The sequence below is a fragment of the Mustelus asterias genome, unplaced genomic scaffold (assembly GCF_964213995.1).
Source record: "Mustelus asterias unplaced genomic scaffold, sMusAst1.hap1.1 HAP1_SCAFFOLD_1442, whole genome shotgun sequence".
Lineage (NCBI taxonomy): Eukaryota > Metazoa > Chordata > Chondrichthyes > Carcharhiniformes > Triakidae > Mustelus > Mustelus asterias.
Genome location: NW_027591387.1, coordinates 62,556 through 77,511, shown reverse-complemented (window position 1 = coordinate 77,511; position 14,956 = coordinate 62,556). Strand labels below are relative to the sequence as shown.

The 14,956-nt window shown below is 44.7% G+C and overlaps 1 non-coding gene across 1 annotated transcript; it reads right to left on the bottom strand.

Annotated features, from left to right (window-relative positions):
* Positions 1-13,513: 13,513 nt before the first annotated feature.
* Positions 13,514-13,585, bottom strand: trnam-cau (transfer RNA methionine (anticodon CAU)). Its single transcript has one exon. It is a non-coding gene; the product is annotated as a tRNA-Met (tRNA).
* Between the last annotated feature and the right edge of the window lie 1,371 nt (positions 13,586-14,956).

Genomic DNA, 14,956 nt, shown 5'->3' with positions numbered 1-14,956 from the left:
CGGGGATTAGCAGGGTATATATGTGAGGTGATAGCAACAGGGGCTGGTTGGATTGTGGTCGGTGCAGACACGATGGGCCGAATGACCTCGTTCTGCACTGGAGGTACTCTATGATTCTAATCCCATTTTTCAGCACTTGGCAGAGACTCTCATATTCTACAGCATTGCAAATGTTAATTTCAATGTTGTGAGCGTTCATGTCTCTGCCACCCTTCCAGGCAGTGAGTTCCAGATTCCCACCACCCTCTGGGTGAAAATGTTTTTCCTCAAATCCCTCTAAATCTCCTGGCCCCTACGTTTATCCTATTCCCCCTGCCAAATGACCCCTCTACTCAGGTGAAAAGTTTATTTCTATCTACCCTCTCAATGTCCCTCCTAATTTTGTACACCTCGATTAGGCTCCCGCCTCAGCCGTGGGATTTCCTTTATTTTGCCCGCCGGTGTTTTTTTATAGCTCTTTGCTCTACTAATTTATTTTCAAATTACATTCCCTGCACGTTCTACACTCCAGGGCATCCATTGTTTCAAGCCCCCTCTCTCTGCGATAATCTCCCAAGTTTTCCTGCTCCAATGCTATAAATCCCTCACCATCCAGGATTCTCTGAATGTTTTTGCTCCCACCTTCACCTTTATGGGAACATGTTGGCCCTGTACTCTCTCTATTTCCTTTTTGAATGATTCTCACTGCTCCTCACCATATATATAAATGACCTGGATGAGGGAACCAAATATAACATTTCCACATTTGCTGACGACATAAAACTGGGCAAAATTGTGAGTTGTGAGGGGGATGCAAGGAGGTTTCAAAGTGATTTAGACAAGTTGAGTGAGTGCGCAAATATATGGCAGATGCAGGACAACGCGGCTAAGTGTGAAGTTATACACTTTGGTGTGAAAAACAGAAAGGAAAGGATGAGAGGAGATCTGATTGAAACATACAAAATCCTAACAGGGCTGGACAGACTAGCTGCAGGAAGAATGTTTCACCTCGTTGGGGAATGTAGAACAAGGGGACACAGTCTTAGGATACTGGGGAGACCATTTAGGAATGAGACGGGGAAAGATTTCTTCACACAGAGGGTGGTGATCCTATGGAATTCTTTACCTCAGAAGCTGTGGCGACCAAGTCACTGAATGTATTCAAGAAGGAGAGATTTTTTTTTAGATTTTAATGGCATCAAGGAGTATTGGGAAAAAAATGAGAATGTGGCATTGAGATAGAGGATCAGATATGAGCACCTTCAGGACACAGAGAGATGAACTAATGAGTGCAGAAATGAACCAGCCAGAGTCAGCACCTTGGGGAGAGGGGAGAGCCACCAGTGAGTTTGGAACTGAACCCACCCAGGGTCAGCACCTTCAGGGGATAGAGACGTAAATAATCTAAGACCTGTTTTCAAAAACAGAGGTAGAGAAGAAAGAGGGAACCAATGACCATTATCAAGCGTTTGGAAAGCAATGATATAAAGAGACAAAGTCAGCATGGATTTACAAAAGAGAAATCATGTTTGACAATACTACTGGAATTCTTTGATGTATCTAGTAGAGTTGACCAGGGAGAACCGGTGGATGTGGTTCATTTAGAGTTCCAGAAAACTTTGGACAAAATCTCACATAACGTTTTTACGTTTAAAGTTTATTTATTAGTTTCACAAGTAGGCTTACATTAACATTGCAATGAAGTTACTGCGAAAATCCCCTAGTCACCATACTCCGGCTCCTGTTCAGGAAGACTGAGGGAGAATTTAGCATGGCCAATACACCTAACCACAGCATGTCTTTCAGACTGTGGGAGGAAACCGGAACACCCAGAGGAATCCCATGCAGAGACGGGGAGAATGTGCAGACTCACACAGACAGTGACCCAAGCTGGGAATCAAATCCGGTCCCTGGTGCTGTAAGGCAGCAGTGCTAACCATCGTGCCACCGGGCTGCCCTTCTACTATGTAAAGTTGAAGTGCATGGGATTGCGGGTAGCGTCTTGAGATGGATAGAAAACTGGTCAGCAGATAGGAAGCAAAGAGATGGCATGAATGGGTCCTTTTTCTAATTGGCAGTCAGTGATTAGTGGGGTACTGCAGGGATCTGTACTAGGACCCCAACGATTTATATAATTTATTAATGATTTGGACGTGGTAAATAAATGTATTATCTCCAGATATGTAGATGATACAATAATGGATGGGAGAGTGAGCTGTGAGGAGGATGCTGAGATCCTTCAGCGAGATTTGGACAGTCTGAGCCCACACATGGAGTATAATGTGGATAAATATGTGGTTACCCATTTAATTATCCACTTTGGTAGCAAAAATGGCAAGGCAGATTATTATTTGAATGGGTGTAAATCGATGGAGGTGGATACTCAGCGAGACCTAGGTGTCCTTGTGCATCAGTCAGTAAAATCATGTTGAAGCTATACAAGATGGAAAATCATGTTGCAGCTATATAAGACTTTGGTTAGGCCACATTTGGAGTATTGTGTACAATTCTGAGTGCCACATTGGAGGAAGGATGTTGATGCATTGGAAAGGGTGCAGAAGAAATTTACCAGGATGTTGCCTGGTTTGGAGGATATGGACTGTAAAGAAAGGTTGAACAAACTTGGATTGTTTTCATTGGCGCGTCAGAGGATGAGGGGGGACCTGATAGAGGTTTACAAGATTATGAAAGGCTTGGTTGAGTAGATAGTCAGAGCCTTTTTCCCAGTGTCGAAAGTTGACTTACTCAGGGGCACAGGTTGCGAGTAAGAGGGGGAAAGTTTAAAAGAGATGTAAGGGGCAAGTTTTTCACACAGAGGGTGGTGAATGCCTGGAACATGCTGCCGGAGGAAGTAGTGGAAGCAGATTCTATAACGTTCAAGAGGCATCTGGATAGATACATGAATAGGCCGGGAACAGAGGGAAATGGACCACGCAGAGGCATGAAAATATTAGAGAGCTGTAATAATTCTTCGGAGGCAGACGTCCCTTCACCAAAACCCCTTCATTTACAACTCTAACAGCAGTACACAGAGTGCTAACAGTTAGCAGTCTACCTCCGAGGGTGTCAAAGGAACTGACACTCCCGGTTAAGTACAAGGCAAAGACTCCCTGATTGGCCGATCAATTGGATCCTTAGTCAAGGAATTCATACTCCAATAGGCCAACCTCAATGGCCCCATTGAAGTCATAAAGAGGCATCTGTGGTGGCACAGACTTGGTAGGCCAGAGGGCCTGTTCCTGTGCTGTTCTTTGTTTAGTCGCTGAAAGGAAGTTCGTAGGTACAGCAGACAAAAAGAAGGCAAATGTTATGTTGGCCTTGAAAGCAAGAGGATTTGTGTATAGGAAAAGTGATGTTTTACTGCAATTGTACAGGGCAATGATGAGGCCACATCTGGAGTATTGTGTGCAGTTTTGGTGTCCTTATCTGAGGGAGGATGTCCTTGCTGCAGGGAGAGTGCAGCAAAGGTTTACCAGGTGGATTCCTGGGATGGCAAGTCTTTCATATGAGGAAAGATGAAGTCAGTTAGCATTATGTTCATTGGAACTAAAAGAGAAAACGCTGGAAAATCTCAGCAGGCCTGGCAACATCTGTAAGGAAAGAAAAGAGCTGACATTTCGAGTCCAGATGACCTTTTGTCAAAGCTAAAAGGCATAGAAAGTGGGAGATATTTATACTGCAGGGGGAAGACCATAAGACCATAAGACATAGGAGCGGAAGTAAGGCCATTCGGCCCATCGAGTCCACTCCACCATTCAATCATGGTTGATTTCAACTCCATTTACCCGCTCTCTCCCCATAGCCCTTAATTCCTCGAGAAATCAAGAATTTATCAATTTCTGTCTTGAAGACGCTCAACGTCTCGGCCTCCACAGCCCTCTGTGGCAATGAATTCCACAGACCCACCACTCTCTGGCTGAAGAAATTTCTCCTCATCTCTGTTCTAAAGTGACTCCCTTTTATTCTAAGGCTGGAAGGAAGGAATGAAAGATGAGTCAAAGCCATAGAAACCAGGGAAAAAGACTGCTAATAGCTGTCCAGAGAGAGAATAAAGGGTGTGAATGTCCAAACGGCAGAGAAGCTTTTATCCTTATGTTCATTGGAGTTTAGAAGATTGAGAGGGTCTCAAAGGAACGTATAAAATTCTAACAGGACTCGAAAGCGTAGATTCGGGAAGAATGTTATGGATATTCTTTGTGTAAGGTTAAGGGGAAAACTTTTCGGACTGAGGTGAGGAGAAATGTCTTCACCCAGAGAGTGTGAATCTGTGAAAATCGCTAATGCAGAAAGTAGTTGAGGCCAAAATGTGTGATGTCAAGAAGGAATTAGATATAGCTCTTGGGGCTAAAGGGATCAAGGCATATGGGTGGAAGGTGGGATCAGGAAAGAGAATTTGATCAACCAGGATCATAATGAATGTCCCAGCAGGCTCGATGGGCCTCATGGCGCCAAATGGCCTCCTTCTGTTTCCATTCGCTGTTTAAAGAGAACAAAGAAAAGTGCAGCAAAGGAATAGGCCGTTCGGCCCTCCAAGCCCGTGCCGAACATGGTGCCCTAAGTAAACTGAAGAAAAAAGCTTCCGCCCTTACTCAGTCCGTATCTCTCTATTCCTTCCCTATTCATGTACCCATCCAGATGCCTGTTTTGACCACCTCCTGTGGCAGCCTGTTCCAGGCACTCACCATTCGCTGCCTGAAAAACCTCCCCCGCACATCTCCCTTAAACTTTCCCCCTCTCACCTTGAACATGTGCCCACTTCCACCCTGGGAGAAAGCCTCTGCCTATTCAACCTGTCTATGCCTCTCACAATTATGAAGACCTCTATCAGGTCACCCTCAACCTCCGTCTTTTCAGTGAAAACAATCCCAGTTTATTCAACCTCTCCTCCTCGCCAACACCCTTGAGATCAGGCAACATCTTTCTATGTACGAGAGAGAGAGACCAGTCAGTGTGGAACTGAACCCATCCAGAATCATCACCTTCAAGGGAAGAGAGAGAGAAACTAGTGAGTGTGGAGCTGAACCCAATCAAAGTCATTGCCTTCAGGAGAAAGGGAGAGGAACCAGTAGAATTGAACTCAGCCAGTCAGCACCTTCAGAGGAGATGCAATAGTGAGTATAGATAGATTAGATGACTGCATTGCTGCAGAGATGGTACAGGAGGGATGGCTTTAGATTCCTGGGGCATCGTGACCATTTCTGGCTGAGCTGGGACCTGTACAAGTTGGGCAGATTACATCTGAACAGGGACGGGACCAACATCCTCCCATGGAGCTTTGTTAGTGCTGTTGGGATGGATTTATACTAAACTGCTAAGGGGATGGAATCCTGACAGGTAGTGATAGGATCTTCTGTTTTGCCAAGTGGTCAGGGGCAGGAGGGAGTGACTGCAGCTGAGGCAGCTAAGAGGAATCAGAGGACAGCTATGTCAGTTTCTGCAACTGTCCAATAGCTCTGAGGTTCTTGCAGCTTCTTTGGATGAGAGTGGGGGCTGCAGGGTGAATGAACTGACTGACCTTGGCACTGCAGTACAGCATGCCATTCAAGTATTGGTAGAAGGGGTATAGTGAGGGGAAGTTACACTGTTCTCTGTAGAAAGGAGCGAGAATTCAGATGGCTGTGAGGGAGAATTCAGAGTGTGAATATGAATCTGCAATTAAAAATCTAATTGTCGCTATTCATAAAATCGTATCTGGTTTACAAATGTCCTTTAGGGAAGGAAATCTGCTGGTCAGGAATGTGTTTGAATCATCAAGCCTTGAGGTAACAAAAGCATGGATGAGGGTTTCAGGTATGGGTGAGCTGAGGTATTACAAATAATGTGTGATGTTACACAGCTGGAAATAAGTGATCTTGGTGAAGGAACAGATATGTGGTCAGAATCTCATTTCTGAGTCCAATGAGGTCCCAAAGATTATGAGGGTTTGTTTCAACCTCAGACATTGACCAGTGGGAGAGATGGAGTCAGTGACTGGGAATGGAATTTGTGGTGGGAACTTTGGTCTTCCAAATATTTAATTGGGGGAATTCTCTGCTGAGCCAGTACTGGAGGTCAGAGAAGGAGTCTAATAAATTAATAACAGGGGATTGGTTGTGAGATGTGACGGTGAGGTAGAGCTGGGTGTTATCAGCATACACATGAAACCTACCATTGTGTTTTCAGATAATGTCACCAAGGGGTAAGGTCTAGATGTGAAATAGGTGGGAGCCACGGAGAGATCCTTGGGGGATTTGGGTGATAACAGCACAGGAGTGGGAAGAGAAACCATTGCAGGTGATATTCTGCATATGAGCAGAAAGATAAGAATAGAACCAGATGACTGCAGTCTTTCCCAACTGAACAATCCCTCCTCATCCTTCTCAACCTATCCATGCCTTTGACATGGTCGACTGCACCATCGTACTCCAATATCTTCCCACTGTCAGGTCATTGTTCACAGCAGATGGAGATGACACCCGGAGGAAACATAATGAAGAACGGCTGGGCCTCAGTAAACAAGTCTGGAGAAGGCTGGAGTTCTCAATCATCTTCATCCCAGGCGGCAGCTCCTCCATCTCAATGTGTGTGGTGAGATCAGGCCATTCTGCTCAGTCAGGAGCACCCAGACTGACTGTAAGAGATTGGTTTTTGCAATTAGAACCAACAATCAGGGAGATCCACTCAATCAAGCCCCACCCAAACACAGAACCATAGAATCCCTCCAGTGCAGGAGGCCATTCGGCCCATCATGTCTGCACCGACCAAATTCCCACCCAGGCCTTATCCCCTTAACCCCACATATTTACCCTGCTAATCCCACTAACACTAGGGTCAATTTAGCATGGCCAATCAACCCAAACCACACATCTTTGGAGTGCGGGAGGAAGCCAGAGCACCCAGAAGAAACCCACGCAGAGACAGGGAGAATGTGCAAACTCCGCACAGACAGTGACCCAGGGCCGGAATTGAACCTGGGTCCCTGGCGCTGTGAGGCAGCAGTGCTAACGACTGTGCCACCGTGCCGTTCCTACAGAGCACCGAAAGATCCCAGTATCTCTCCCTGGCCTATACAGAGTGAAGGGCTCTGACCCAGTGTGGCACTGAGCCCCACACACAGAGCACGGGAAGATTTCAGTCTCTGTGCTGATTGGTCTGACTGCAGGGAATTTGTATAACCGCCACTGCTGAGCCTGGGGAACTGCAGCGTGATGTGGAGATGCCGGCGTTGGACTGGGGTAAACACAGTAAGAAGTTTAACAACACCAGGTTAAAGTCCAACAGGTTTATTTGGTAGCAAAAGCCACACAAGCTTCGTTGTGTGGCTTTCGCGACCAAATAAACCTGTTGGACTTTAACCTGGTGTTGTTAAACTTCGAACTGCAGCGTGACATGTTTACACAGGAAACTGCCATTGGAAACCCTGAGCTGAGGATTCACAGCCGGGCGGGACGGGATTCCCGCTGCCGAATCCTTCATCCACCCGGAGCCCCGCCGCGGGCTCAGGATCCGGGCCCGGGGACTGAAGCCACCTGCCGGGCATTTGCTGCCGTTCCGCGCGGTGTATGATGGGCCCAGAATAAATCCCCGCCTACGGCCTGTGACCGGCAGCTGGGAAAAACAATCGGAAATTGAGGCATCACGGTTATCCAATGGCCGCTCTGCGCCTACTGAGTGACAGCTACTTTATCCAATCCGTGAGCTCCATCCGCTCGAAGTGAGAGAACACATGTAAATGACGCTCACAATTATAACCAATCACAGACCGCGCTGATGGCAACACACGCCCCTCAATGTTATTGACATCTCTGCTCGCCAATCGCAACGCACTGACCAATCAGCGTCCGTCCCAGTCCAGCGTCATTGCGTTATTCAATTCGAACCGGAGCTGTGACCAATGAGAAATCAGAGAGCTGGAGGCGGAAAGAATCCTTAAAGTGAAACCGCTCACAGAATTATAGTTGTGCAACTATAATTCGGTGATGGCAGTTGACGGGGCAAAAGTCAGAGGGTGCAAAAGGTGAATCCCGCAGGAAAGGAAAGAGGAAATAAATGAACGAGGAGGAAAGCAAGTGAGATGCGTCTAAAGAGGCAATTCCAGAGCTGAGACCCAGAGAGCTCACTGGTGGAGTGAATCAAGATGTGGAGATGCCGGCGTTGGACTGGGGTAAGCACAGTAAGAAGTCTCACAACACCAGGTTAAAGTCCAACAGGTTTATTTGGTAGCAAAATACCATAAGCTTTTGGAGCGTGCTGCTCCTTCGTCAGATGGAGGAGTGAATCAAATCAGGAATGCTCACCAGGCCAGAATCAGAGGAGGTCAGATATCTCAGAGGATTGCTGGGCTGGAGGCGATGAAAGGGAGGAACAGCTGACGACATGGAGGGATTTGGAAACAAGGATAAGAATTTTAAAATTGAGGCATTGCTTAACCACGAGTCAGTGTTTGTCAGTGAGCACAGGGTTGATGCATTAATGGTGTTTGGAGTAAATTCTGATATGAGAAATCAATTAGCAGCTTTCTGGACCCAGCAGCACAATAAGTCAGATCAGAAGTGGACCACATGGCCCCTCAAGCCTGCTCCGCCATTAAATATGACCATGTTTTAGATTCTCAAACCACAGAATATTTGCAATGCACTACAGCCCATTTGACCATCAAGTCTACACTGCCTTATTGAAACAGCATTCTATCTAATCCCACTCCCCCTCCTCACAGTCGCAGAAACCCGGGTTTGGGTCTGGCCTTTGGTGACTGTGCAAAATCAGCACCTTCTCCCCGTGGGTTTCCTGGGTGCTCTCGTTTACTCTCGTGGTTCAACTATGTGCAGGTCAGGTGGATTGGCCATGTTAAATGTTCCTATCGTGTCCAAAGTTGTGTACATTAGGCATTGAATCCGTGCAATTTTGACACTTATTTTGAAATTTTGCACCTGGTTCTTGATCAACTATTGATGGGAACATGAAAACCTCTATCATAGAATCCCTAAAGTGCAGAAGATGGACATTCGTCCCATTGAGTCTGCACTGATTCTCTGACCTATTCACGCAACCTCACATATTTACCTTGTTAACCTTCCTAATCTCAATATACTAGGAACATAAGGGGAAATGTAGCACGGTAAACCCACTTACCCTATCAATGGAGTGTGTGTGTGGCGGGAGGGGGGGAGGGGGGGTGCAAGAGCACCCGGAGGAAAACCATGTGGACACAGAGAAAATGTGGAAATTATGAACAGTCACCCAAGGCCTGAATTAAACTGGATCCCTGTCAGTGTGCGGCAGCAGTGCTAACTACTGTGCCACTCTTCTTTCTCTTATAAAAGATTATAAGACATAGGAGCAGAATTAGGCCACTCTGCCCATCGAACCTGCTGCACCATTCAATCATATATTTTTCTCATTCCCATTCTCCTGCCTTTTCCCCATAACCCCTGATCCCCTTATTAATCAAGAACCTATCTGCCTATGTCTTAAAAAACACTCAACCACCTCGCTCCCAAATCCTTCGGCGGCAAAGAGTTCCACAGATTCTCCACTTCCTCGCTGAAGAAATTCCTCCTAATTTCTGTTTTAAAGGATCGTCCCTTTAGTCTGAGGTTGTGCCCTCTGGTTCTAGTTTTTCCTACTCGTGGAAACATCCTCTCCATGTCCACTCTATCCAGACCTCGCAGTATCCTGTAAGTTTCAATAAGTTCCTTCTAAACTCCAATGACTACAGACCCAAGAGTCCTCAACCGTTCCTCATACTCTTCATTCCGGGGGTCATTCTTGTGAGCCTCCACTTTCCAAGGCCAGCACATCCTTCCTTAGATACGGGTCCCAAACTGCTCACAATACTCCAAATGGGGTCTGACCAGAGCTTTTGCCAGCCTCTGAAGTACATCCCTGTTCTTGTATTCTTGCCCTCTCGACATTACATTTGCCCTCCTAAATGCCGACTGCACATGCACATTAACATGAGGAGAATCTTGAACTCGGACTCCCAAGTCCCTTTGTGTTCCTGGTTTCATAAGCATTTCCCCATTTAGAAAATAGTCTATGCTTCCATTCCTCATTCCAAAGTGCATAACCTCACAGTTTTCCACATTGTATTCCATCTGCCACTTCTCTGCTCACTCTCCTAGCCTGTCCAAGTCCTTCTGCAGTCCCCCCACCCCGACCTCCCCCTTGCTTCCTCAATGCTACCTGTCCCCCTACAGGTCTTCTCATACTTCTTTGCCTCATGAAAAATACCCGACTTCTCAAATCTACCTTCATAGCGACAGATCTTTATCAATAGAATCATTCATTTGAATCTCCTTTGGACTCTCTCCAATGTCTTCACAACCTTCTTCAATTGTGGTGCTCAGCACTGGCCTCAGTGCTCCAGGTGAGGCCTGTCTAGTGTATTTAAAAGCTCAACTTGACCTTCTTATTCATGTATTCAATCCTCCAGTAAAAGGTAGGATGCCATTTGTTTTATTACCTGCTCTCTCAACATGCCCAGCCAACTTCAATTACTTTTGTACTTAGAAACTGAGATCCCGTTGTTCCTACATTTCCTTAAGAGTTTCTCCCTTTATTTCTCCACTCTCAAAATGAATCAACTCACACTTCTCTGCATTGAACTTCATCTAATTAGGTGCATTGACGCGAACAGATGCTGGAATATGGAGACTGGGGGAATTTCACTGTAACTTCATTGCAGTATTTATTAGTCAAAATTCTGACTTATGACTAATATCTAAACTCTATTTAAAGTTAACTTTACTTTACATTTACTTTATCTGCCGCTCGTCTGCCCAGAGGACAGGAATGGAAGCATTGCCTCAGCATTTACACATTGTTTTGAGCTCCAGGGTCTGTCAACTTAATTCACTCAGCCTCTCCTCACTGAACAACCTCTTCCTTCCGGGGGACAATCTAGTGAACCTTCTCTGTACCGCCTGCAATGCAAGTCTATCCCTTCTCAAATGTGGAGACCATAGCTGTACACAGTATTGCAGATGTGGTCTCAATAAAATCCTGGACAATTGCAGCAATACACCTTTCTTCATCTACTCCAATCCACTTGCAATAAAAACAAACATGCCATTTGCTTTTCTAATAGCTTTAATGAATAATCCCGATTGTGCTCCGAATGCCCTTCAACATTTTAAAATCTGTCACATTTCAGCCTCTCTTCAACTCTGAAGAAGAGTCATACAGACTCGAAGTATTCACTCTGTTTCTCTCTCCGTAGATGCTGCCAGACCTGCTGAGGTTTCGAGCATTTTCTGTTTTTAATTCAGATTTCGTCTCCCTGCCATTCTCACCTTTCAGGCACATATTTGTTCTTTTTTTCACTCTCCCATTAGACTTATGACTCCCCCAGCTCTGTTGCCATATAATCATTGCTGCACTTCTCCTTGTTTAGAAAAGACAAGAGAACAATTCAAATTCGATTCAGTGATGAGTGATGAATGAGAAATTATGTGATAGAAAATGAACATCTCCACCTTCTCCCTGTAACCCTGCACATTCTTCCTTTTCAGGTAACAGTCTGATTCCTTTTGAACGCTTCAATCGAATCTGCCTCCACCGCACTCTCTGGCAGTGCATTCCACACATTAAGCACTCCCTGTGTGAAAAATGTTTTCCTCGTATTCCTATTCCTTCCTTTGCTAATGATGCTGAATCTGTTCTCTCTCATTCTTCATCATCCCACGAGTGGGAACAGTTTGTCCCTATCCACTCTGTCCAGATGTCTCATGATATTTAATACCTGTAAGTGGAATCCCTCATGGGGTGGTAAGATTTTCAAAGCAGTCGACATTAAGGCATTGATAAAACTACCAGCATTCAGTTAAATGAATTGTTAAATATGTTAATGAACTAACAAGAAGCAATTTACAAATATGAGATGCAGTAATTGACTCAAACGAGTGATTATGATTGTAAAACACATTTGCTGATATTTTGAATGGATTATTATTGACTTTAAGGATGTTATCAGTTAGCAGTAAACCAGTCCAGATGACCCTTTGTCAAAGGATCATCTGGACTCGAAAGATGAGCTCATTTTATTCCTTAGAAATGCTGCCAGACCTGCAGAGATTGTCCAGCATTTTCTCGTTTGGTTTGAGATTACAGCATCCGTAGTAATTTGCTTTTATTTTAGAGTTGTACTGTTGCACCACATTTAGAGTTATAGGATTGAGAAACCTCACTAATGAAATGGATTCGAAAATTTGGAACTGTTTTCCTTTTACTTTTCATTGTCTCTCTATCATCTTCCTATCAGAATGAATCACTTCATAATTCTCAGCTTTGAATTTCATCTGCAACTTGTCCACTCATTCTGTCAACTTGTCGATGTCCTTTTTGAAGTTTTACACGATCCTCCTCATAGGTCACAATGGTTCCAACTTTCAGATCATCCACAAATTCTGAAATTGTGCCCAGTGCACTCTTGCCTCAGTCACTGATATATCCTGGTGCATGTTCACAGTATCTACCGCTTGTGTGCGGATCAATGTGATTTGCTGCAGTTTGAGGGTGAAAACAGAAGCCAATGTAAATGCCTGCACATTCCACGTAAAAGTTGCAGAATTGCTGTCAAGTGGCTTTGTTATCATCGCTAACAGAAAGTAGCAGAGGATAGCTTCGATGCAGCAACCTCTGAATTATCAGTCCAGCACGCTTCCGCTGCGCCACTTTGCTCTGGCAAAGCCAGCTCTCCCCTGCTGCCTATCAATGTAGTCATTCAGGTATTCACTTCCACATTCTTGTTTCACACCAGCACGATTGTCAGGGAGGTTCAGTCTGACCACACAATTCCACTGCAGAACACCAAGAATGCAATGGACAGAGAAAGACCGCACAGAAGCAGCAAAAGAGACTGTTTGGACACGTGTAACGACAGACAAAGGTGGCGGAAACCGGCAAGACACGGAATTGATCACTGATGTTTTAAATTAATTTTCTGTTGCAAATGTATGTTTGTAAAAACATTTCCTGCTGTGTAGCTGTCCTCTCTGCTGTTCAAAGATGTTCACTGTTGGTTGTGCAAAGTGTTTCACTGTTTATAAATATATTTCCTGGTGTACTCTATGATGTAGAGGGTTACAGCATGGAAACAGGCCCTTCGGCCCAAAGTGTCCATGCCGCCCAGTTTTTTTTTTACCTCAGAGCTATTCCCAATTACCCGCGTTTGGCCAATATCCCTCCAGACCAATCTTACCCAGGTAACTGTCTCAAATGTTCTTGAGAGTTTTTTTTTCTGCTGTTGTGTAAAATGCTTCCCTGTTGTTGTGTTTCCGGCTCTGTAAATATTTGTTTCTTCTGTTCTGTTAATATGTCCCCTTCTCTTGTAAACGTGCTCCCTGTTGTGTAAAAAGATTCTCCGTGAAGGTGTTTTTGTTAGTAAATCGTTGCGTGTTGTGTTAAGATGTTCCCTCTTCTTGTGTAAAACTCTGGTTGCATATAAAAGTGACTAACGACAGATCGAGGTTTTTTTGCGGCAAAGAGAACCTGTTTTCTCCACGTGAAAGTCACAAGTGCTATGCAGTTGGCGCACTATCACTATGAACATGAATAGCAGAGGATGGTTTCGATCCATCGACCTCTGGGTTATGGGCCCAGCACGCTTCCGCTGCGCCACTCTGCTACGGAAAAAGCTGCTTCTGTAACAAGACAGACTTTCACTCCTATATCGTTTAACAGGAACACCAGTGTGAGGAGGCATCACTGCATCACACCGAGAATACAATAGACAGAGAAAAACACGCAATAGCAGCAAGAGACTGCTCGGACACATGTAACGACAGACAAAGGTGCTGGGAAAACGGCAAGACAAGGAATTGCAGAATCGATCATTGATTTTTAAAGGAATTTTCTGTTGCAAATACATGTTTGTAAACATATTTCCTGCTGTATAACTGTTCTCTGTGTTGTTGAGAGGTGTTTTCTGCTGCTGTGTAAAATGTCTCCCTGATGCTATAAACGTGTTTCCGGCTGTGTCAATATGATCCATCTGGTGTCAATATTTCTTTAATATTCTGTTAATATATGCCCTACTCTGTAAACGTGTTCCCTGTTGTGTCAAAATGTTCTCCGTGAAGATGTTTTCTGTTCAGCAAAAGTTACTTATCTGGTCTCATGATGTTCCATATTGGGTTAAAATGTTGCATGTTGTGTTAAGATCTTCTCTGTTCTTGTATAAAACTCTGGTTAAACTGCAACTGGGTAATGATCGCCCAATTTCGACTGTCTTTTACCCTCTGTGGTGCTGTGTTTATGGGTGTGGTAGAGGTGCTGTGTTTATGGGTGTGGTAGAGGTGCTGTGTTTATGGGTGCAGTCTAAGAAGAGTAGATGAAGAAATATTGCTCCCATTGCCAGAGGAGAGAAAGATGGCTTTTAAAGTGCAAAGTGTTTAGGACCTGGGATGAACTGCCTGAGAGGGTGGCAGAGGCAGCATCAAATCAGTGTTGTCAAAGGGGAATGGGATCAGCACCTGAAGTGAAAGGATTTCCAGGGTTATGAGACAAGGACTGGGAAAGGGATGAGCTGAGTTGTTCTTGTACAGACCAGCATACAGACAAAGGGCCGAATGGTCTCCCTCTCTTTGTTGTATCCACTCTAAGATTCTATATGTATGAGTGTTGGACTCATTTTGTATCGCTCTGTCTCTGGTGTGACAAATGTGTGTGATATTTATTATAAATCTATGTGAGAGACTTTGAAAATCTGTACACACTCTACACGGAAGATACCTAATTGAAACCAGGCCTTTTGTTCTAATTAGTACATGATTCCACACGATCCTCTACTCAAAATCTTCAATGTAACATCATCTGCTTATCTCTGAAATTCATTCTCCATCGTCTCATTTGCTAGATTTCCCTTTAGTACATCGATGCTAGTCGACTCAACTGCTCCAGATAATAGCAAATTCCAAGTTATATTGACTATATGGGCAAGTACACTAATATTGAATTTTCCATGGGCTTTAGTGCTGCATCCAATCATTAATTCCTG